This window comes from Nycticebus coucang, chromosome 15 (genome assembly GCF_027406575.1).
Source record: "Nycticebus coucang isolate mNycCou1 chromosome 15, mNycCou1.pri, whole genome shotgun sequence".
In the NCBI taxonomy this organism is placed as follows: Eukaryota; Metazoa; Chordata; class Mammalia; order Primates; family Lorisidae; genus Nycticebus; species Nycticebus coucang.
In genome coordinates, this window is record NC_069794.1 from 94,236,289 (window position 1) to 94,261,859 (window position 25,571).

Sequence of the window (25,571 nt, forward strand, 5' to 3'; positions counted from 1 at the left end):
GGTCATATTCTTATAAGACAAAAAGTGAAAAAGTTACAGCTTCATGCTTCAATTAAACAGGCAGTTCTTTGTTTAGGGGAGAAAGTTGCCAGGCTGAAGGACAGGGGGATTCTAATCAAAGAACGCTTCTGGGGAAAGCTAATGAAGGAAAATCACAGCCTCAGGTCAAGGTGCCTGTGGCTGCAATCTGTGGGGGCAACTATCAATTACTTTCTAATTTCATTTATATTTTGTCTCTAGCTATCCCCTCTAACCAGACATTTCCCAGACTACTTTATCTACTCTGCTGTATGTTCTAACCCCCTCTACCAGCGGAGGCATGAATTCCAAAGGGGAAGCAGAAACTTGGGGCCATAACCCACTGGAGATTTCAGGGGGAAACACCAGCCTCCTCTAGCTTCACTCACAGCTAGATGATTCTAAAAATAACCATGACCAGCTATTTAGCAACCTACTATGTGCAGATATGTCATGTCAGTACCATCAATCTTCACTAATTCCTCTGAAATTTCTCACATTTTACATTGGAATAACTAGATCCAATAGATTAAAGCTTTTAAATGAAATAGAAAAGGTAGACTTGCGTCTCACCTGTAGTGTGTTATCTTTGGAAAGATTCTAATACTAAAAATTAGGAAGATTTAAGTGTTGTTATCATGAGAACAAGTATGCCCACTATTTATAGCATGTGTGTATAATTTGATATTATCAATAAATCATCATGTTTATGTTTCATTCTTTAATTCTCACATACCTTTTACCTGCTTTTAATTAATGAAGCTAAAATGCAGACACTAGTCATTTTTACTTTAAATCTCTTATTTCTTTCCCTACGTCTCAATTAGAATAGCTTACTCAATGACAAGGTTCAATAATAAGTAGAAAAATCTAAAATAACACTCCTTAAGAAATTTTCTTTAAGAACACAGTTAATGTAAAATATTGCTATGGCAGGTGATGACCACGTTTGAACTTGGAAAATATTCAAAAAAATTAAGCAGAGAATATTTAGGTTTTATAAGCCACATGAAGAAAATTAAGGCTTGTCCCAGTTCCAGCACAGAAAGTTTCAAAATTTTAGAATATTAGTGACAGCTTGGGTTGCTAGGTGGGAATAATCTTTCCTGTATTTTAATGTAAGCTTGATTTGGGCCCCTACAAGCTAGGATATATAGGGAAATGGGCATACCAACTATTTAATTGGGCAAAGAGCTCACTTTGGAACAACTTCCAAGAGCCCTGAGCATATCATGCCTCTCTGTGAGACACTCTGGAGGTACTGACGGCACCGTTTCCAGCCCTCGCATTTTATCTAGCTTATAACTTTGCAGATTTTGCAGGTGATTGAAGAGCAAAGCAAAGGAAAGCAATTTGGAACAAACGGCAAATCATTTTTCTCACCAATGTTCAATGGGAACAGACTTTATCTTTTTTTTATTGTTAAATCATAGCTGTGTACATTAGTGCAATCAAGGGGTACAATGTGCTGCTTTCATATACAATCTGAAATATTCTCATCAAACTGTTCAACATAGCCTTCATGGCATTTTCTTAGTTATTGTATGTAGACATTTGTATTCTGCCTTTAGTAAGTTTCACCTGTACCCATTCTAAGATGCACCATAGGTGTGGCCCCACCCATCACCCTTCGTCCACCCAAACCTCCCCCCTCCCTTGGCCCTTTCCTCATAGTCTTGTGCTATAGTTGGGTTATAGTCTTCATGTGAAAGCTATAATTTAGCTTCACAGTAGGGCTGAGTACATTGGATACTCTTTCTTCCATTCCTGAGATACTCTGCTAAGAAGAATATGTTCCAGCTCCATCCACGTAAACGTGAAAGAGGTAAAGTCTCCATCTTTCTTTAAGGCTGCATAATATTCCATGGTATACATGTACCACAATTTGCTAGTCCATTGGTGGGTCGATGGGCACTTGGGCTTCTTCCATGACTTAGCAATTATGAATTGGGCTGCAATAAACATTCTGGTACAGATGTCTTTGTTAAATTGTGATTTTTGGTCTCCTGGGTATATACCTAGTAAAGGAATTATAGGATCTAATGGCAGGTCTATTTTTAGGTTGCTAAGTATTCTCCAAACATCTTTCCAGAAGGAACATATTAGGCTGTCTGGTGCTTTCCCACCAGCAGTGTAGAAGTGTGCCCTTTTCTCCACATCCACACCAACATCTCTGGTTTTGGGATTTTGTTATGTGGGCTACTCTTACTGGGGTTAGATGATATCTCAAAGTAGTTTTGATTTGCATTTCTCTGATGATTAACGATGATGAGCTTTTTTTCATGTGTTTGTAGATTGTGCCTCTGTCTTCTTTAGAGAAGTTTCTCTTCAAGTCCCTTGCCCACCCTGAGATGGGATTATGTGTTCTTTTCTTACTAATACGTTTGAGTTCTGTGTGGATTCTGGTTATTAGACTTTTATCGGAGGTATAACCTACAAATATTTTCTCCCATTCTGAGGGCTGTCTGCTTGCTTTACTTACTATGTTCTTGGCTGTGCAGAAGCTTTTTAGTTTGATCAGGTCCCAGTAGTGTATTTTTGATACTGCTTCAGTTGCCTGGGGAGTCCTCCTCATAAAATATTCACCCAGGCTGATTCCTTCAAGTGTTTTCCCTGCACTTTCTTCAAGTATTTTTATAGTTTCATGTCTTAAGTTTAAATCTTTTATCCAGTGAGAGTCTATCTTAGTTAATGGTGAAAGGTGTGGGTCCAGTTTCAGACTTCTACAGGTCGCCAGCCAGTTCACCCAGCACCATTTATTAAATAGGGAATCTTTTCCCCACTGAATGTTTTTAATTGGCTTGTCAAAGATCAAATAACGGTAAGTAGCTGGATTCATCTCTTGGTTCTCTATTCTGTTCCAGACATCTACTTCTCTGTTTTTATGCCAATACCACACTGTTTTGATCACTATCGATTTATAGTACAGTCTCAGGTCTGGTAGCGTGATTCCTCCTGCTTTGTTTTTACTGCTGAGTAACGTTTTGGCTATTCAAGGTTATTTCTGATTCCATATAAAATGAAGTATTATTTTCTCAAGATCTTTAAAATATGACAATGGAGCTTTAATAGGAATTGCATTAAAATTATATATTGCTTTGGGTAGTATAGACATTTTATCAATGTTGATTCTTCCCAGCCATGAGCATGGTATGTTTTTCCATTTGTTAACATCTTCAGCTATTTCTTTTCTTAAAGTTTCATAGTTCTCTTTGTAGAGATCTTTCACGTCCTTTGTTAGGTATACTCCCAAATATTTCATCTTCTTTGACACTACTGTGAAAGGAATAGAGTCCTTGACTATTTTTTCAGCTTGGTTATTGTTGGTATATATAAAGGCTACAGATTTATGGGTATTGATTTTGTAGCCTGAGACATTGCTGTATTCCCTGATCACTTCTGAAAGTTTTGTAGTAGAATCCCTAGTGTTTTCCAGATATACGATCATATCATCTGCAAAGAGTGAAAGTTTGATCTCTTCTGACCCTATGTGGATACCCTTGATCGCCTTTTCTTCCCTAATTCCAATGGCTAAAACTTCCATTACAATGTTAAAGAGCAATGGAGACAATAGGCAACCTTGCCTCGTTCCTGATCTAAGTGGAAATGATTTCAATTCAACTCCATTCAATACAATATTGGCTGTGGGTTTGTTGTAGATGGCCTCTATTAGTTGAAGAAATGACCCTTCTATACCAATTTTCTTTTTCTTTTTCTTTTTTTTTTTTTGTGGTTTTTGGCCGGGGCTGGGTTTGAACCCGCCACCTCCGGCATATGGGACTGGCGCCCTACTCCTTGAGCCACAGGCGCCGCCTATGCCAATTTTCTTAAGTGTTCTGATCATGAAGCGATGCTGGATATTATCAAAAGCTTTTCCTGCATCAATTGAAAGAATCATATAGTCCTTATTTTTTAGTTTGTTTATGTGCTGAATTACATTTATAGATTTACATATATTGAACCAGCCTTGAGACCCTGGGATAAATCCCACTTGGTCATGGTATATAATTTTTTTGATGTGTTGTTGGATTCTGTTTGTTAGGATCTTGTTGAGTATTTTAGCATCAATATTCATTAGTGATATTGGTCTATAATTTTCTTTTCTTGTTGAGTCTTTCCCCGGTTTGGGGATCAAGGTGATGGTTGCTTCGTAGAATGTGTTGGGTAATATTCCTTCTTTTTCTATATTTTGGAAGAGGTTTAGTAATATAGGTACGATTTCTTCTTCAAAGGTTTGGTAGAATTCTGACGTAAAGCCATCTGGTCCTGGGCTTTTCTTTTCAGGGAGATTTTGTACAGTTGATGCTATTTCAGAACTTGATATAGGCCTGTTCAACATTCTCACTTCATTCTGGCTAAGTCTTGGCAGGTGGTGTACTTCCAGGTAGTGGCTGATTTCTTTCAGATTTTCATATTTCTGAGAGTAGAGTTTCTTGTAGTATTGTTAAGGATTTTTTGAATTTCTGAAGGGTCTGTTGTTATTCCATAATTCATAAGGATACTAGGATTTTCAGAATGGTCAATAAGCGCTGGCTTCAACTTAAAGTCACCAGCTACATTAGGCCCTAACAAAAAGAGTCAGCCTATTATTCTTTTGTTTAGAAGCCAGATAATGACTTCTCTCTGGCAAGGAAAGTCCTGGATGGCCTCCTCTTCCAATAGAATGCCATTTTATTTACATTGCAAATCTGTTGTTTAGTGTAGCCACTGTCATCAATTATCTTAGCTATATTTTCTGGATAACTTCCTGCCACTTCTACATCAGCACTTGCTGTTTCACTTTGTACTTTTACGTTATGGAGAGAGCTTCTCCCTTTAAACAACATGAACCAATCTCTGCTAGCTCCAACCTTTTCTTCTGAAGTTTCCTCAACCCTTTCAGCTTCCATAGACTTAGAGAGAGTTAGAGTTTTGACCTGGATTAAGATTTGGCTTAAGGAAAAGTTGTAGCTCATTTGACCTTCTATCCAGACAATAAAACTTTTTTCACATCAGCAATAAGGTCATTTGCTTTCTTAACATTCATGTGTTCACTGGAGTAGTGCTTGTAATTTCCTTAAAGAATTTGTCTTTTTTTTTTTTGGGACAGAGTCTCAAGCTGTCGCCCTGGGTAGAGTGCTGTGGCATCACAGCTCACAGCAACCTCCAACTCTTGCCTCAGCCTCCCAAGTAGCTGGGATTACAGGTGCCTGCCACATTGCCCAGCTATTTTTTGGTTGTAGTTGTCATTGTTGTTTGGCAGGCCAGCTCTGGTGTACGTGGTTGGCGCCTTAGCTGCCTGAACTATAGGCGCTGAGCTAGAATTTGTCTTTTGTATTCACAAATTGGCCAAGAGGCCTACCTTTCAGCCTATCTCGGCTTTTGACATGGCTTCCTCATAATTATCTCTAGCTTTTGGCTTAAATTCAGAGATGTGTGACTCTTCTTTTCACTTGAGAGGCCATTGTAGGCTTATTAAATGGCCTAATTTCAATATTCTTGTTCCCCAGGAAATGGAGTCCCAAGAAGAAATACAGAGAAGAGGGAACAGCTGGTTGGTGGAACAGTCAGAACCCACACATTAATCAATGAAGTTCACCGTTCTATATGGGCATACTTCACAGTGCTCCAGAACAATTGTAGTAGTAATGATTATAAAAATTCCTGATCACAGATCACCATAATAGATATAATAATAATAATAGTAATAAAGCTTGAAATGTTATGAGAATTACCAAAATGTGACAGGGATACCAAGTAAGCACATGCTGTTGGGAAAATGGCATTAAGAGACTTGTCCAACACAGGGTTACCAAAAAGCTTCAATCTGTATAAAATGCAATATCTTCAAAGTGAAATAAAGAGCAAAAAAACAAGGTATTCCTGTACATATATTCTCTATACTGATCTCTCTCTCTCTATACACACACACACACACACACACACCTCTGTCTTTATATATTTATACATGATACATAGAAGGATGTGTGTTTATCCTGTTATGTATCATATATAGATATGCTTTAGCATCGATCCAAATAAATGACATCAGTAGTCTTTTATAAAACCATCACTGAAAGGTGAGATATATCAAAGTAGTCAAATACCACTGATGCCATTTTATTCGAGTCAGTGCTAAGGATTAAAAATGTACATGTCATCACCAACTTTGAGAAAGAAACTAAAACAAAAGAACATGTCAGGCCAGGCATGGTGGCTCAGGCCTGTAATCCTAGCACTTTGGGAGGCCAAGACAGGAGGATCATTTGAGGCCAGGGGTTCCAGACCAGCTTGAACAATATAGTGAGATCCAGGAAAGAAGAACAATGATGATGAGGAGGAGGAAGAGGACAAAATTAACTAAGCATAGTGATCCAAGCCTATAGTCCCAGCTACTCAGGAAGCTGGCAGAAGGTTTGCTTGAGACCAGGAATTTAAGGACCCAGTTAACTAAGGTGACTCTACTGCACTCTAGCCCAGGCAACAGAGCAAGACACTGTCTCAAAGATAGATAAATAGATAGACAAATAAATAAATAACCAAATGTCAGAGCCAAGCAACACCAAAGACTTACTTTTGTGGTTGAAATTAGGCACAAATGCTCTACAATTATAAACTAGTTGAACTCTAAAAACATGTCAGTTAATTATTTGAAACCTGGCATATAATTTTTACCTAAAATTAAGCCTCACATGTATGATGTAAAGATGAAGTCAGGCCTTACAAAAGAGCCTAGTGAATAAAAATTGAATTGCAGTTCTTTATTACTACAGTTTAATTATCATGTCATTTGTGAATATATTTTTCAAATCTCAATATCTCCTTTTACTCTCTATATAAAAATACTGATATCTCACCCATCACTGATAACTCTACCACAGATTACTGTTTTTAATTCAATGGGTCATAGCTAAAGGATAAAAACAAACATACTAAGACTCCACTTGTCTTCCCAGACTTATTTTTCTAATACAAACTAGCTGTAACTATTGTGCAATTTATAATCTAGTTGCCTTAAAAATTAACGTTAGTTATTTGAAATTTTATGTTTAATTTTCATCTAGAAATGAAGCTTTATACAACTGTGATGAAATCTCAGGACTGGAAAAAACTTAACGATTCAAGCTGAAGTAAGTAAAGTACATTTCTTTACTCTTGACCCTAATCGCAAGTGTAACAGCATTTGTGATAAAATTTACATCTAATTCAACTTCAGTTTGTGGGAACTCATCTTGCTTCCCCCATGCCTTCCTAAGTCCCAACACCACCTATCATTAATCAGTCCTCATCTATGGTGGACGCCTTCCCTGTCCCTCAGATAGGGCCCAGTAACCACAGACCTGAGGCAGGAACCCAACCTAATGTGATGGTGAGTTTGCCTTTGGGGCAGCAGCCTCACATGGTGGCAGAGGGGCAGTTCCAGGGTCTACTAGCCCCATTATTTTCTGGTAAAGTCCCCTCTGCTCCCTATTCACTGCTCCCTCTTCCTTGCTACACACAAGACTCTCTCCAGTCTTGGCCCCCTCTCTTAGAGTGTCATACACTTACTCTCCACTTTCCCAAGGTTATTGGCTGCTGGTGACTAAATGTGACCAACAAATTATGAATAAGAAGGACTCTTCTTGTGACCTGCTCCTTTTTATACAACTAGATCCAAAAAAGATAGAAAGATACCTACAGATACTATTAGCACAAAAGAAGATTTTAGAAAACAGTGCCTAAGACAGTCTATATTATCATGAATACTCCTGACAACGAATTCCCCAGATCTTGATCTCGCTTTTCTATATGTATGTATATGCTTGTGAATGTGTATGCGTGTGTGTAGGGGGTGTTTATTTACATGGATATATATGTTTACCTATACTTGTTTATTTAGGTCTCACATTTCACGGATGATCCCTTCATGAGTTACTGTTGTCATTTCACTGAAGGCAGTGCTAATGCAGTAAAAATGTATACAGGTATCTCATGATTTCCTGGATTTGATTTTGGTTCAAACCAGCTACCATGACTCTTTACCTTATAAACTGGCTGGCCTTAAAAAATTCAACTTAAATGGGTTCAGTGCTCATGCCTACAATCCTAGCTCTTTGGAAGGCAAAGATGGAAGGATGATGTCTTCAGGCCAGGAGTTCAAGACATAACACAGCTAGATTCAGGCTCTAGAAATATTTAAAAATGAAAATAACTAGATGTGGTGGCATGCTCCTGTAGCTCCAGCTACTTGGGAAGCTGAGATAGTAGGATTGCTTGAGCCAGGAGTTAGCAATGATAGTGAACTGTGATCACACCATTACACTATAGTCTAAGCAAAAGAATGAGATAATTTCTTCCAAAAAATTTTTTTAAAAAGGAATTGAATTTTAAAAGTTAAAAATTTAGAATTGTCCAAAAAGTTAATCATGACTCAAGATGTCAGTATGGTTGTTTATTACTCAACCTTTCTCTTCACCACCTGGGGAGATAGGTGGTGTTGCTCTGCTACAGTGTTGTACACAGATCTTCTGACACTTTCCTGCAGGTTTTGGTTGCTAGTAACTAAGGATAAACACTAAGAGTAAGAAGACTCCTTCTTTGACTGCTGCTTCCTCTTGCTATACCATTGCTCAAAAGACAAAGAATACTACACATAGAAGCTTACCACAACAGGACATTGGAAACAGCTAGCAAGGAACTCTGTGTGTCAAAGCTCCTGACAGTGAATATCCCAAATCTCAATTTCTTTGTACGTTGAGTGTGTATGAATACATGCATGTGTGGGACCACAGAACACACATACATGTATTAATTCATTTATATCTTACCTCGCATTGGTGCCTCTACTGGAGTGCTTGAACTTTAATTCATATGATCCAGTACTAAAGGATTAAAAAGGTTACAATAAGACATCACGTAACTTCCTGTTTTAGTTCAAATTATTTACAGTTATTCTTCAACTTATAAACTAGTTAACTCTTAAAGGGGTCACACAGAAGTCTGGCATTTGGAATCTACTAGATCATATTCCCTAGAAATGGTACTTCATATGTCTACAATAAATACTTTATACCTCACCAAAAAGTTAATGATTCAATATTTAAATATAGCTTTTTATCAATGAACCTGACCCAATGCATAAAAAAGGCGTTTCTGGTGAAATTTATTTTTTTTACTAAAGTACAGAGTTTTTTTTCCACATGTATATTTTTGTCTCTCCACCATTTACATGTTTGACCACTACTATGTCCTATCATAACATTCCATATCTACTTGGGCAGTGCCTGTGGCTCCATGAGTAGAGCGCTGGCCCCATATACCGAGGGTGACAGGATCGAATCTGGCCCCGGCCAAACTGCAACAACAACAACAACAAAAATAGCCGGGAATTGTGGTGAGTGCCTGTAGTCCCAGCTACTTGGGAGGCTGAGGCAAGAGAATTACCTAAGCTCAAGAGCTAGAGGTTGCTGTGAGCTGTGACGCCATGGCATTCTACCAAGGGCAATAAAGTGAGACTCTGCCTCTTAAAAAAAAAAAATTCCATACATACTTAAAACCAAGTGAAGGGTGGCGTTCCATCTTTAAAAACTAAACAGGCATTTTGGACAACATTTATCAAACACAGTAGGGAAAGTTCTCACTCTGCATTATAAAAGGCACAGCCAGATATCAACTGGTACAGAAATGAAATAAGACAGAATATTTTAACAAACTGTTTAAACTATTTTCTTAAAAAGACTTCCTCCACAGCCTCCTGGTCAGTCATCTGGAAGCAATCCTTCACATACTTGATGAACTTGGATTCCACTTTGGGAAGAGAACCACCTTTTTCTATACTTGCTTGGATTTTTGCCTTAATGTCTTAAAGACAGAACTAAGCCCTTTTGGTGTTTTAGGAGTTTTTTCCCTGTTTTTTTAAGGACTCTTGACCTTTTGATCTTGGTGTTGAAGGTTTTGAATCCTTTCCATTCTGGTTTGCTTTTGTGCATTCTTGGCTGGAGTGTCTTGTACAGATTTCTTCAGAGAAAGTTTTTCTTCAGTCTCCTCCTCATCTTCTTCACCATCTTTATCTTCATAATCATCATCTTCATCCCCATCATCTTCATCTTCATCTCCATCATCTTTATCTTCACAAGCAGCAAGTTTTACTTTTTTTCTGTGGAACTTTGCTACCACCTTAAGGGGAAGATTGCTTTCCAAACATACTTAAGAGTTTCCCATACTCCTCCTCTTCATCTTCTGACTCTGCATCTTCTTCCACAGCTACTAAGTGCTGCGCACTAACACACACAGGCCCTGAACCACACCTCAACCATAAGACCAGAGATAGTGTTATTTCAAAGCCCCCACAAGAAACTGTTGACTGTACAGACACGTTCAAAGTTGCAAGTTTTACTTTAATTCAGTGGTTCTCAACCTTCCTAATGCCATGACCCTTTATTTATTTATTTTATATATATATATATATTTTTTTTTTTTTTTTGCTGCCTGGGTTTTTATTAGAAGTGCTTATTAATTTCCAGGTGAGGTTTTTTTTTTTCACCATACACTGGTTTTATATACCATTTGACAAATTTTCATCACACTGGTTAACATAGCCTTCCTGGCATTTTCTTAGTTATTGTGTTAAAACATTTATATGCTACATTTAGTAAGTTTCACATGTACCCTTGTAAGATGTACTGCAGGTGTGGTCCCACTAATCATCCTCCCTCCACCCATCCTCCCCCCTCCCCTCCCCTCCCTTTCTCCTTTCCCCATATTCTTAGGCTATAATTGGGTTACAGCTTTCATATGAAAGCTATAAATTAGTTTCATAGTAGGGCTGAGTACATTGGATACTTTTTCTTCCATTCTTGAGATACTTTACTAAGCCAAGACCCTTTAATACAGTTCCTGTGGGTCACGATCCATAGGTTGAGAACCGCTGCTTTAATCGACTACCTTCCTAATTTATTGCCTCTGCTTCAACAATGTGCATTTCATCCTTTGTACCAGCCCCTAAATTGACTGTTCTTAAAGATAACTAGTGCTCATTTTTATCATTATCCACCTTAAAGTGATAATCTTTGTTGGCCTTTAGTTCACAACCAAAAAGGCCTCAAGGGGCTCATGTCCATGTCCACCGAATCATCCAGGAGGTGGTGGCATGCACTTAGATGGAGAGAAGGCAGATGGAGATAAATGACTACTGCTCCAAGGAACGCCTGCACAGGATGGAATCACACCTTGATGAAATTTATTTATTTATTTATTTATTTATTTTGTAGAGACTTTACCGCCCTCAGGTAGAGTGCCGTGGCGTCACACGGCTCACAGCAACCTCTAACTCTTGGGCTTACGCGATTCTCTTGCCTCAGCCTCCCAAGCAGCTGGGACTACAGGCGCCCACCACAACGCCCGGCTATTTTTTTGTTGCAGTTTGGCGGGGGCTGGGTTTGAACCCGCCACCCTTGGCATATGGGGCTGGCTCCCTACTCACTGAGCCACAGGCGCCGCCTGGTGAAATTTATTTTAAATCTAACTTCAGCTCAGGAAATGACCACTCTTCTTCCATTTAACTTATTGTTTCCTAAGTCCTTCCATTATCTCTTTCCTTTCTCCCACCATGTTGTCTTTCCTGTCCCTTAGATAGGACCAAGTAGCTGTAGGACTAAGTCAAGGCTCCCTCCAATATGATGTTGCTTTTGGGTATGGGGCAACAACTTCCATAGTTGCAGAGATTGGGAGTGTGGGACACATCCAGGCTTTATTAGCTGTGTTGTATTCTGCCGAAGGCTCCCCAATGTCCTGTCCTGTACAACCTCTGCCTTGCTCCATATAGCATTATCTCCTCCCTTCACCCAATCTAGTACAGTCTCATTCTGACAATTTCCTGAGGATGTTGGCTGGTGGTTACTCAGGGTGTCAAATACACACTAGCAAGAGGAAGCATTCCTCTTATTATCTGGTTCTCTTTCACCAACTAGATCCATAAAAGATAAAAAGATACTACAGTGTGACAACTAAGAAACAGTGTCAAAGACACTCTGTATTGCCATGGACGCTCCTGACAATGAACTTCTAAACTTCAGTCTCTCTCTTTCTCTATGTCTATGTGTATGTGTGCGTGTGTTGAGTGTGTAAATACATTTATACATAGTGTTATCTACTGATCTATCTGTATAATCTATGTATTCATATACATATGAATCACATATATGAATATATTAAATCATATATATATGATTTAATTACAGCATATCTCCCATTTCACTGGTTGTTCCATCATACGCTACTGGTATGTAGTCACATGTGACAGTGCTATAGCATTTAAGAATAAATATAGTCAAACACACCATGTGAGTTCCTAGACTTAACTTTATGGTTCAAATTACTCTTCAGCTTATAAACGGTTGACTCTACCATTTATAATGATGGTATAAACTAATGACCTTAGTTATTAGGAAACAATTAAATCGTTTAAGGCATAAGATAGTCATAGGTTAAGGATAGTGCTTAGCCAAAAAAAAAACTAAAATATAAATCAGGAGGGAGACTTTGGAATAATAATGTTTACAGTATTCTTGAAACGGAAAAGAAAAAGAAAAATATGGTGATTGTTCCTGTCTTAGTCCATTTGGCTGCTATAACAAGACATAGGAAACCCTTGCTGACGCTGTGGATCGGGACCCAGACCACCACAATAAAGCTAAAGTCACAATAAAACAAGTTACATTAATTTTTTGGTTTCCCTGTAAATATAAAAGTTATGTTTACATTATATTCTGGTGTAACAAGACTTTAGAAAACAATGTCTAAGACGATGAACTACCCAAATCTCAATCTCTCTTTTCTTCATGAAGGCTGTGTGTGTGTGTGTGTGTGTGTGTGCATTTACATGGATACATTTGTTTACATAAACTGTGGAACCTCTGTATGTTAGCCACCCAGGGGACTGTAACAAAACGTTCCATATATGGAGGTGGAACTAGTCTATAGTACTGATATGTACATGTGCCCCAAGTTTGTTCTGTGAAAATTAGGTCGACATAAGAAGGCAGTCCATGCAGGGAGGTGATCCACTATGGAGAGTCTACTGTATCTATATTTGTTTATTTATATACTTCATGGATGGTTCCTTTATGAGTTAACTGGTGTCACTTCACTGAAGGTAGTGTTAATGAAATAAAAAGATAATAGACAACCGTGATTTCTTAGATTTAATTTCTGATTCAATTTAGCTACAATTACTCTTTAAGTAATAAACTACTTGACTAAATTTATTTTAATTAAAAAATTTAGACCTATCACAAAAGTTAATGACTCAAGGTTTAGGCACACTCTCTCTTTGCCTACTTCCTCTTCTTTATACCACAATTACAAAGACACACAGAAGCTTACCGCAACAGGACATTGGAGACAGCTAGCTAAAAACTCTATGTCTCAAAGCTCCTGACAGTGAATATCTCAAATTTTAATCTCTTTGTATGTTGAGTGTGTATGAATGCATGTACGTGTGGGTACACAGAACACATGTACATGTATTAATTTGTTTATATCTTACCTTGCACTGGTAACTTCACTAAAGCACTTGGACTTTAATTCATTTGATCCAGTACTAAAGGATTAAAAAGGTTACAATAAGACATCACATGACTTCCTGTTTTAGTTCAAATTAATTACAGTTATTCTTCAACTTATAAACTAGTTAACTCTTAAAAGTGTCACACAGAAGTCAGGCATTTGGAATCTACTATGTCATATTCCCTAGAAATGGTACTTCATGTCTACAACAAATACTTTATACCTCACCAAAAAGTTAATGACTCAATATTTAAATATAGTTTTTTAGCAATGAACCTGACCCAATGCATAAAAAAAGGCTTTTCTGGTGAAATTTATTTGAAATCTAATTTCAGCTCATAGGAAACAACCACTCTTCCTCCATTTAACTTACTGTTTCCTAAGTGCCTCCATTATCTCTTTCCTTTCTCCCACCATGTTGTCTTTCCTGTCCCTTAGATAGGGCCAAGTAGCTGTAGGACTAAGTCAAGGCTCCCTCCAATATGATGTTGCTTTTGGTTTTAGGGCAACAGCTTCCATGGTTGCAGAGACTGGGGGTGTGGGACACATCCAGGCTCTATTAGCTGTGCTGTATTCTGCTGAAGGCTCCCCTAGGCCCTGTCCTCTGCTACTACTGCCTTGCTCCAGATAGGATTATCTCCTCCCTTCACCCAATCTAGTACAATCTCATACACAGGCATTCTGACAATTTCCTGAGGATTTTGGCTGGTAGTTACGCAAGGTGTCAAACACACACGAGGAGGAGGAAGCATTCCTTTTATTATCTGGTTCTCTTTCACCAACTAGATCCATAAAATATAGAAAGGTAGTGACATGTGCTACAGTGTGACAACTAAGAAACAGTGTCAAAGACACTCTGTGTTGCCATGGACGCTCCCGACAATGAACTTCTAAACCTCAGTCTCTCTCTTCCTCTGTGTCTATGAGTATGTGTGCGTGTGTTGACTCATATATGTGTGTGAATAGGTATATAAATAGTATATCTATTGATCTATCTACTCATATCATCTTTTTATTTAAGTATTTATATGGGTTTAATCATATCTCACATTTCTCTGACAGATTCATCATAGGATGCTGGTGTGTATTCTTGGGAGCCAGAGCTATAGGAGTTAAGAATAAATATAGTTAGATACCATGTAACTTCCCAAACTTAACTTTCTGCCTCAAATTACCTACACTTTCTAATCTGGCTGACCCTTAGTCATATGTAAGTTAGTTTTTCAGAAACTTTTATATAGTTTATCCACAGAAATGACTCCATAGGTTTATAATGAAGATCTTAGGTCTATGAATAATTTAAAGACTAAAGATTTAAATTCAGTTCTTATTGAACCTATCCACATATGAAAACATTTGGTGAATGAATTTCAAATTCAAATGTAGTTGATAGGTACAGATCCCTATAAGTCCATCTAAATTCCTGATTCTCAAGTCCATCCATCAACTCCTTACTGGTTATATATTTTCTATATTTATTCATTTCTATCGTATATTACATTGATGAATCCATCCCAGGATATTGCATTCAATTCAAATGAGGCAGTGCAAAGAATGAAAAAGATACATAATAGAATACCACAATACTCCCCACACTTAATGTTTTGGATCTAATTAGCTAAAATTTCTGTGTAACTTATAAAGTAAATACACTATATGGAAACTGGTATGTCTTTTGCCAAAGAAATATATCTTTATACATTTGTAATAAATATCTTAAGTCTATAAAAAAATGTTTAAGTACTTATGATTTAAGTTCAGATTTTGACTATTGAAGCAATGTCAACATGTTTGTATTTTAATTTATTTCAAACTCAGCTACAGTGTATAGGTACGAATCCTCTTTTACCCCATCTAATTTCCTGACTCTCATGTCCCTTGTCAACTCCTCACTTTCCTAATGTAAAGGCCTTCCCTGCTTTCACATACTGCCAACTAACTGCAGGCCTGAGGCAGGGGCTCCATCCAACGTGACAGTGAGTTTGGGTTTAGGGCACCAGACTCACAGAGGCAGAGCTCTGGGGATAAGGACTACCATTCTTCCCTGCTGACGACTCCCTAGCTCCCTGCCCACTGCTGCCTCTTCCTTGCTCCAAATGGGATTCTGTCCTGGCCTATGCTAGTAGAATCTTGTACTTAGAACATCCTTGTTTACTAAGCATTTCCTGCTGGTAACTAAGGGTGGCAGTACACTAATAAGAAGAAGCAGTCGTCTATCATCTGTTACTCTTTTATCCCACCAATCTTAAAAAGGTGAAAAGTCAAATGCAGATGCTACAGTGAGAAGATGAGAAATAGTGCCAAGACAAAGTGGTATTTCTGTCTGAAAATGAGAGCGCAAAGGAAAAAAAAGACACACCGTACTACCCAGATGCTCCTCAGAGTAAATATCACAAATCTCATTCCTTTTCTCTATCGTTTTATGTGTTGTATGTGTGTGTGCGTGCATGCTGACAGAAGTACACGTCTGCACGTGCATGTGTGTTGCACGCTGACAGATGTACATGTCTGTGTGTGTGCTGCACGCTGACAGAAGTACATGTCTGTGTGTGTGTGTGCTGCCCGCTGACAGAAGTACACGTCTGCGCGTGTGTGTGTGCTGCACGCTGACAGAAGTACACGTCTACACGTGCATGTGTGTGCTGCATGCTGACAGAAGCACATGTCTGTGTGCATGTGTGTGCATGCAGCTGACAGAAGTACATGTCTGTGCGTGTGTGTGCTGCACGCTGACAGAAGTACATGTCTGTGCGTGTGTGTGCTGCCCGCTGACAGAAGTACATGTCTGTGCGTGTGTGTGCTGCACGCTGACAGAAGTACATGTCTGTGCGTGTGTGTGCTGCCCGCTGACAGAAGTACATGTCTGTGCATGTGTGTGCTGCATGCTGACAGAAGTACATGTCTGTGCATGTGTGTGCTGCACGCTGACAGAAGTACATGTCTGTGCACGTGTGTGCATGCAGGCTGACAGAAGTACATGTCTGTGCGTGTGTGTGCTGCACGCTGACAGAAGTACATGTCTGTGTGTGTGTGTGCTGCACGCTGACAGAAGTGCACATCTGCACGTGCATGTGTGTGCATCTTACTCTTTTATGACTCACATTTCATCGATGCCTCTACGCCTGGATCCTCCTATCACTTCATTCACCTCTAGGCTAATAGAAAAAATGGTTATAGACCTGATGTGTAATTCTAACCTTCCTTTTTGCATTAAAATAGCTACAGTCACTCCAAGAATGATGACCTGGTTAATCTTTAAATATTCACGTGCATGAACAGGTGATCCCTGGGTTATGGAAGAGACATGTTCCTAAGAAAGTCTTTAGGTTGGATTTGTATGAAATTCAAATCCCTGATAAACAACACGTATATGATAATAATAATGCCAATAGTAATAATACTACAATGGCTCATAGGTGGTGATAAGAATATGGTGTAATACTATAATAATAATACTCCTGTACTATTATAATAAGTTAAACTACAACATTCATTCTTTTAATTCAAATAAACAGAACATCTAAGCAAACTCATAAAAAAAGTTTAGATAGGAGATAGGCAAAATTTAAAAAATATTACTCAAGGTTAACACTCACTTAATGTTGCATCCATGTCTGTTTACAGGAAGGGGCATTTTGAGACAAGAGGGAGACTAACATAATTGGAAGATGATGACGGAGATGGTGCTGGAGAGGATGGAGTGGGTGCTGGAGAATCAGAATTTGGTTTTGTTGCTGGAGGAGGGGAGATTACTCCTGAAGTTGGTTTCTTGGAAATGGTATCTAGGGGAATTTGCACAGTCTTTTTCTTCTTGTCATCATAAATGGCCCAAGAGCTGCTGATGTCCTCACTAACTGCACAGTAATCCTTTGTAAACTGCTGGTTGTTAGGATCTTGCTCCTCAAGCTTAGCAAATCCTACTTCAATGAGATGAAAAGCTTCAGCTAATACTTTCTTTGTAAACTTTCTAGGCTCTTCTGACTCTTTGTGCTTCTCTATCTATGAGACTAGCCATGAGGGTAGAGATGCTGCACCAACGAAATGCTTAGCCATGTGTGTTTGTCTACTGCATGGAAGAAACTACTTCCCAACTTATTAAATGAATTATTTAATTATAAATTACCCTTCTTGAGAGCTTGTTTGTAAGTACAGAACGCTGTATACTAGATCATTGCTAACCTGGGGATGGCCTATAAATCACTATTTTGACTGGTAAACCATTTTTTTTTTTTTTTTGTAGAGACAGAGTTTCACTTTATTGCCCTCAGTAGAGGGCCGTGGCATCACACAGCTCACAGCAACCTCCAACTCCTGGGCTTAAGCGATTCTCCTGCCTCAGCCTCCCGAGTAGCTGGGACTACAGGTGCCCGCCACAACGCCCGGCTATTTTTTTGTTGCAGTTTGGCCGGGGCCGGGTTTGAACCTGCCACTCTCGGCATATGGGGCCAGTGCCCTGCTCACTGAGCCACAGGCGCCACCCTGGTAAACCATTTTTTAAAAAATTAGAAAAGAGATTTTATAAGCTGGTAATGAATATCTTAGGCTGTAAAATAGTAATGTATCAGATTAAGTAACTATATCGTCATCCTTATATGTGACCATCTTTTGTGATGGCATTTCCTTCAGGTTTAACTTTAGTTTGTATGTCCCCTTCCCCTTTATCCTTTGAAATTCTCCAGCTTAATTGCCATCACCACCTCCTTACTTTTCACCTATCAGTACCATGATCCTTGCCCAACAGACAGCTGCAGGCCTGCGGCAAGGGCTCCATACAATGGGATGGTGGGTTTGAGTTTGGGGCACCAGCCTCGTGTGGTGGAGGAGCCCTGGAGGGCGAGGGAAACTTCCAAGGCTGTTAGCTTTATTCTTTCCTGCTGAGGATTCCTCTGCTCCCTGCCCACTGCTACCTCCTTCTTCCTCCAAATAGAATTCTCTCCTCCCTTGGCCCTGTAGGATCATATTTAGAAATAAACTTATCCTACATCAAGCACACAAAGTAAATTCAGTGTGAGTTTAAAATGACATGCTTTTCTTCCAGAGGCTTAAGACGCTTGGACCGCCCTGGGTTACTCACAGAGTTAGGCTCTTTGGAAAATTCCTTAGGCCTTTTCTCTGAAGCAGTACACCTCGTGAAGCCTGAGATCCAAGGGCATGTCGCCCTTCCTCAGAGATATGGGCCAGAGGGTTGACGTATGTTAACAACATATTGTCAGAGGTCTATAGGTGCTCTGCTCTGAAGGAAGGTCACAGTCGTTAGTTCATACTGAGTAAACTGAGTGAATGCTTGAAGATTAACTCTGTTCCCCTATAGCTATTTTCGTCTTTGTGCCCTGCTCGGAAAACTAGTCACTGTTTAGAGGAAGAGATTTACTAAACAAGTGGTTACATTGATATGATAAATTTCCTTTCAAGTTCAAATTCAGCTAATAGATAATGGATTAGGTGTGTAGGTGACTGGAAGAGTATAAAACTTAAACTTGGAATAAAGAACTTTGCTATATGCCATCAAACAGTGTATAGTCTGTTTCTTGACTTAATAATTACAGGAGCAAGTTTACACCTACAGCAAAGCTGCTGCTCGTTCGCGTCTCGGTTCACGCAACAGGCCCACACTTGTACAGTCCATTTCCAAGTTAATAAAGGTGAGAAACACCAGAAGTTAAGAAGTTTTTATCTATGAGTTGTTCCCTTATTTTTCTATCTCAATCCAAAAGATAAAGAAGCTTACCGAGTAAAGAAGCTTACCCATCAATGATCCTGACAAGAAATAACCCAAATCTCAATATGTCTGTAGGCTGTATATATAAATTTGTGTACATGTGTATATATATATGTATAAATATGTGTATATTTCTTCATTTATATTACATATTGCATTAGTGAGTCTGCCAGAAGATACTCTTTCAGTTCATACAAGGCAGTGTAAAGAAAAAAAGGTACATAGTAAAATACAATGTAACTTTCCAGACTTACTTTTTAATTCAAATTAGTTAAAATTGCTTTTCAACTATTACTAATTAACTGGTTAACCCTTAAAGAATTCGTGTGTATATTTACTAATTTAGAATCTGATACATCATTTTCCCTAGAAATGATAACGAATGATTGTAACACATATGTTAAACCTGTCAACAAATTACTAACTCAAGTTTTAAGTATGTTTCTTTACTATTGAACCTAACCCGATGTGTGACAGTCTTTTGGGACAAAACTAATTTTACATTCAACTTCTGTTTGTAGGTAGTGAGTCCATGTCACACCCTGCTCCTGACCGCTCTCCATCACCGCCTCACCCTCATGCATCCCGCTCATCTTCCTGCCCAGGAGATCTGATCAAGTAGCTGCAGGTTAAGACATGGGCTCCATTGAATGTGATGGTGGGTTTAGGTTTAGCACCAACCTCACATGTTGACAGAGCTCTGGAGGACGAGAAACAAATCCAGCTTCCATTAGCTCTATTCTTTTTGCTGAGTGCTTCCTTCCTCCCATCCTTGCCCCAGAAAGGATTCTCCCCCCGTAGGCCCATCCGGGCAGGACAGGGAGCACTACAGTGCAGAGTCTCAGACACAGGAATGTGACCACTTCCTAAGGAAGTGGCTGCCAATACCTAAGGGTGACAAGTACACTAACAGGAAAGAGCAACTCTCCTGTGACTAATCTCTATCCAACTAAATCTGAAAAAGATGAAAAGTTACCCACAAATGCTTTAGTGAGAGTTTAGAAACAGTCACATTAATTTTCTCTCAGGAGCATCCATGGCTAAACAGTCAAAAAACATTCTGTATAGCCATGGATGCTCCTGAGAGAAAGTGTCACAAATGTCGATCTGTCCCTTTAGTTTGTATTTCTGTTGTGTATGCATGTTGTGCATGTGTATGTGTTGATAGAAGTACGTGTGCACGTATATTTATCCCTGTGTGTGTAGGTGTCTATGTATACATATAAATATCTTCATTTATTTATAACTCACCTTTTACTGATGTGAGACTCACAGATTACTTCTCTTGATTCATTTGGGTGTAGACTAGGGATTATAAAAATACTGTCAGACACAAGACATAATTATAAATTTACTTTTTGGGGATAGTTTTAGTTATTCTAAGCATGAACTGGTTGGTTTTTAAATATTCATATATGGAGTGAGGAAAAATAGGTGACTAGAAGTAGCTACCATTCTCGGCACTCCCAAGAAAATTGGGGAAAGGAGAAGGCAGCTGCCTCGATTAGAACTGCTCTTCCCATAAATAGCTGAGGAAGTGCAGAGAGGAAGCATGGGACACTAGGGTTGAAAAAAAAAAAGGAAGTGAAAACTCCTGGGAAGCAGGTGACAGGGAGTCACATATGACAGGGCTGGGGTCCGTGTGGGGAACAGTGGAGCACTGGGGCATTGCACTCATTACACTGGCGCCAAGTAAGGTGAGTCTTAGACTGCTGGCAGGTCTGACTGAGACCCCTTAATTTGTGTGGAAATATAATAACAGTCAGCAGGCATAGCATGGATCAAACAGCAGCTAAAACCAGCCTGAGCACTTGGGTGACCCACACTAGTCCTCTACTAGAGAGGGGATGTTGTATGAACTTGTGGCTTGCATTAGTAGGCCCTGATCTGAGAGGCCCCAGACTGTTGCTTCACTATAGGCAGACCCTAGTAGAGGTGCAAGATCCATTTATTGGGGCCTGAGACTGACAACTGCCAGCTGGAGTTAGCACCAGAGGCCTCGGGCCAGGAGAACAGTGAACTCCAGCTTTGCTTCTGGCAGGTCTGGGACAAGGTTTGAGGAACTCTGTGCCCCCAGCCTCTGAAACTGACATCATCAGCTCTCCAGTCTTGGCACCAGAACAGTCCTAGTCCCTGGATGAACTGGCAGAGCAGCAAACTGCTGCTTTTTTCCTGGCATTTCTGGGAAGAGGTATGGTGAATTCTGTGTCCCAGGAATCTCTGAAACTGACACAGACTCACCAGACTTGGCATCCAATGGGTCCCAAAGCCCATAGGAAAGGCCAGCAGAACAGCAAACTGCCACTTTGCATCTGGCAGTTTCTTGTAGGGGCATGGTGGATTCTGCATCCTTGGGGTCTCTGAAACTGACAATAGCCTACCAGATGTGGCAGCCAAGCAGCCTTAAAATCACTGTACAGTTGGAACAAGGACCTGCCATTTTGCTTTGGCAAGTCCTAGAAGGGGTGTGGAGAGCTCTGTGTTCTGGAGGAGCCAGTGCCCACAGCAGCCTACCAGACAGGGCATCCAAATAGCCCTAGAGCCTGCTGAATAGCATTAAGCTGGCAGACTAGCATCCTATTTGCTTGGCCAAGACTCAGCCTTCTAGGGCCTTACTGCCTTCTGTGAGCTGGTTACTCATCCCAACCAGTATATCTCTTAACTACAATTTATGGACACCCTAACCTTTTAGCTTAGAGTTAAGAAAATAAATAGAAAACACTCATGGGAAGGAATCAGCCAAAAAAAAACTTGGCAACATGAAAAATCAGAGCAGATCAACTTCCCCAAGGAATTACAATGGCGCTACAGCAGAAAATTCCACCCATAAAGAACTTGATAAAATGTCAGAAATATAATTCAGAACATAGATTGTAAATAAGAACAATGGAATTGAAGAGAATGTGGTAAAGGAAATCTAAAGACTGTCTCAAGAAATCAATGAAATTAAAGACAAAGTCACTAAGGGGGAGGAAGATGGCTGACGAGACGCAACTTTAGCCAGAGGCTCCTGATCAGAAGGAGAGATTCTGGATAGATTTGGCCTCTGAAACTGAAGGATGGGAGCTGAGATAGGAAAGAAGATAGACAAGTACACATCATCTTGGCTGTGGCAACGTCCAACTCAAAGAAAGAAGTTCCTAGTGAATAAATTCCAGGTACAAAGCCCAGTGCCACGAGGATGAGAGACCTCTCCCCCAAGTGGGAGGCTCACTGCAGGCTCTCTGCAAGTGAGCAGGAAACAAAAGACCTCTCATTTTATCCCATGGGTAAGGGCCACATCCTCCCCGCAGAGAGGTCCCACCTGTGAGCCTAGGCATAATCCTGCCCAGCATAAAACTGAGAAAATACTCTCCCCACAATACTGAACTTTCAGTACATCCTTCCCCCTTTGCCTGGCGGTCTGAAGGTCTACCCCCTGGGAGCACAGATTGCGTGGCCATTCCCCAGGAGGTCTGGGAATTGTACAGATAGAAGTGTGGAAACAATGATTCGAGTGGAGGTGGGGGGGGCACAGGCAGAGAGGAACTTTGGGAGAGAGAAACACGTGTGACATTGCACTGCAGGGCTGTGGGTTTGACCCCACTTTGGATTTTCAAGGTCGGAGCCTCTGATGCCAGGTTAGGACTATGTTGGGCAGGTGAGCTCACCCCATTTGGACTTTCAAGGGTGGAGCCACTGACATCCGGTTCGGCAGAGCTATTGGAGCCTGGATTGGACTTTCAAGGGCTGACCACTGATACTTTCAAGGGCAGGAAAACTGATTCCCAGTTCAGACTTACAAGGGTGGAGATGCTGATGCCTTCGCCCTGACTGTGGCTAGTGATCTTTCATGAATTGGTGGTCTACTGGAGGGGACCATGTTCCATCCCCTTATGTATGCTGGTTAGAAATGTCTGTGGATTTCCACTATCAGGTAATTGGAGACCCTTTGAACTCTCTCTACTGTGCAGTGATTATACTGTCTGGGGTCAATCTGTTTAGAACTCTAGACCTGGCTATCTGAGGTTGAGTGACAGTTGTTTCAAAGCGGGAAAGGACTGAATATCCTATCGCTGGTAGGGGGAAGGGCACCACAGATGCTTGTATTTCTCCCCAGACTGGGTAGAGGTGACTGAATTCAGGTCAGAGCCATCTTACGCTCTCTTACTAAGCAGGTCTTCAGAGTCTTAGGCTATAGCTCTGAAAGGAACCTAAGGCTGTAAGGGAAAACCCACAGTCACAAGTTCCAGCTCATTGGTTAAGGGTGGATTAACTCTAATTACTTCCTGGGACCTCAAATCCAATATTACCCTATCACTTTTAATACCCAAATTGCAGAAAATACTCATGGGGCAGAACCAGAGGAAGAACTCTGGCAACAAGAATAATCAGAGTAGATCAATTCCTGCAAGGAATGACAAAGGAGAAAAAACAGAAGATGACCTTCATAGGCAAATGGTTGAAATGTCAGAAATAGAATTCAGAATATGGATGGCAAATAAGATCAATAGAATGGAAGAAAAGTTGGAAATAGAAATTAGAAGAGTAGTTCAGAAATTGCCCCAAGAGCAAGACATGATTGCAAGAGGGACTTTACCTAACAATTGCAATCAGTGTAACCTGGCTTATTGTATCCTCAATGAATCCCCAACAATAAAAAAAAAAAAAAAGAAATTGCCCCAAGAAATCAATGAATTCAAAGACAAAATCTCTGAGGATATGGACATAATGAGAAAAGAAATAGCAGAGCTCAAGGAAATGAGAAAATTATTCAAGGAGCTTCATTACAGTAGAATTCCTCAGTAATGCCTCAGTGCAGCAGGCAGAAGAAAGGATCTCTGAAGATGAAGACAAAGCTTTTGAACGCTTCCAAATGCTCAAAGAGGCAGAGAAGTGGAGAGCAAAAACTGATCATTCCCAGAGAGTTGTGGGACCACTTCAAAAGAGCAAACATTCATCTTATAGGAATTCCTGAAGAAGAGGACAGTCTTAAAGGCACAGATAGGCTCTACTCCAAGATATAATGAAGGAGAATTTCCCAAGCATGGCAAGAGATACAGAAATTCAGATAGTAGATAGTTTCAGAAACCCAGTAAAACTCAATCCAAATAAAGCTTCTCCTAGACACATTGTAATTAACTTTGCCAAAGTTAATATTAAGAAAAAAATTCTGTAAGCATCCAGATATAAGAAAAGCATTACTTACAAATATTAAAATGACTGCAGATCTCTCAGCCAAAACCTTTCAAGCAGAAGATGATAGTCACCAACTTTCAATCTCCTAACAAAACAAAACAAAACAAAACAAAAGCAAACAAACAAACAAACAAAAAAACAAAACAAAACAAAACAAAACAAACTTTCAGCCCAGGATTCTGTATCCAGCAACTGAGTTTCATTTGTGATGAAGAAATAAAATACTTCACTAACATACACATGTTGAGGAACTTTGCCATAACTAAACCAGCTCTCCAGGATATTCTCAGACCAATTTTCCATAATGACCAGCACAATGCTCTACTATGAAAGTATGTTCACACAGAAATTATTGAACAAAACCTAACTCCCACAATTGTCAAAGGAATAAAAATGTCCCCTGGACCTTTGAAAAACATGACACCTAAAACATTACCATGTCTATCAATCCTCTCAATTAATGTGAATGGCTTAAATTGTCCTCTAAAGACGCACATATTGGCTGGATGGATACAAAAACTCAGGCCAGATATCTATTGAATACAAGAGTCTCATTTTACCTTAAAAGATAAAAAAGGACTCAGGGTGAAGGGATAGACATCTATAATACAGGCAAATAGAAACCATAAAAAAGCAGGGGTTGCAATTCTATTTGCAGATACAATAGGTTTTAAAACAACAAAGATAAGGAAAGATAAGGATGGACACTACTTATTTGTCAAGGGAAACACTCAACATGAAGATATTTTGATAATTAACATTTTGCACCCTATGAGAATGCTCCTCAATTTATAAAGCAAACCCTAACAGATATAACAATTTGATATCTTCTAGCACTATAGTAGGTGGAGACTTTAACACCCCTTTGGCAGTTCTGGATAGATCCTCCAAGAAGAAACTAAACAAAGAAATAATGGACTGAAACTTGACCCTAGAATGAATGGACTTAACATTCTGTTCTACAGAACATTTCATCATAACAAAACTGAACATACATTCTTCTCATCAGCCTATGGATCATCCTCCAAAATATATCATATCTTAGGACACAAGTCTAAACTCACCAAATTTAAAAGAATAGAAATTATTGCTTGTAACTTACGGACAATCATGGAATAAAGTTGAACTCAAC

The 25,571-nt window shown here is 39.6% G+C and overlaps 1 pseudogene; it reads right to left on the bottom strand.

Moving 5' to 3' along the window:
• Positions 1-9,697: 9,697 nt before the first annotated feature.
• Positions 9,698-20,031, bottom strand: LOC128566518 (nucleophosmin-like; annotated as a pseudogene).
• Positions 20,032-25,571: the final 5,540 nt, after the last annotated feature.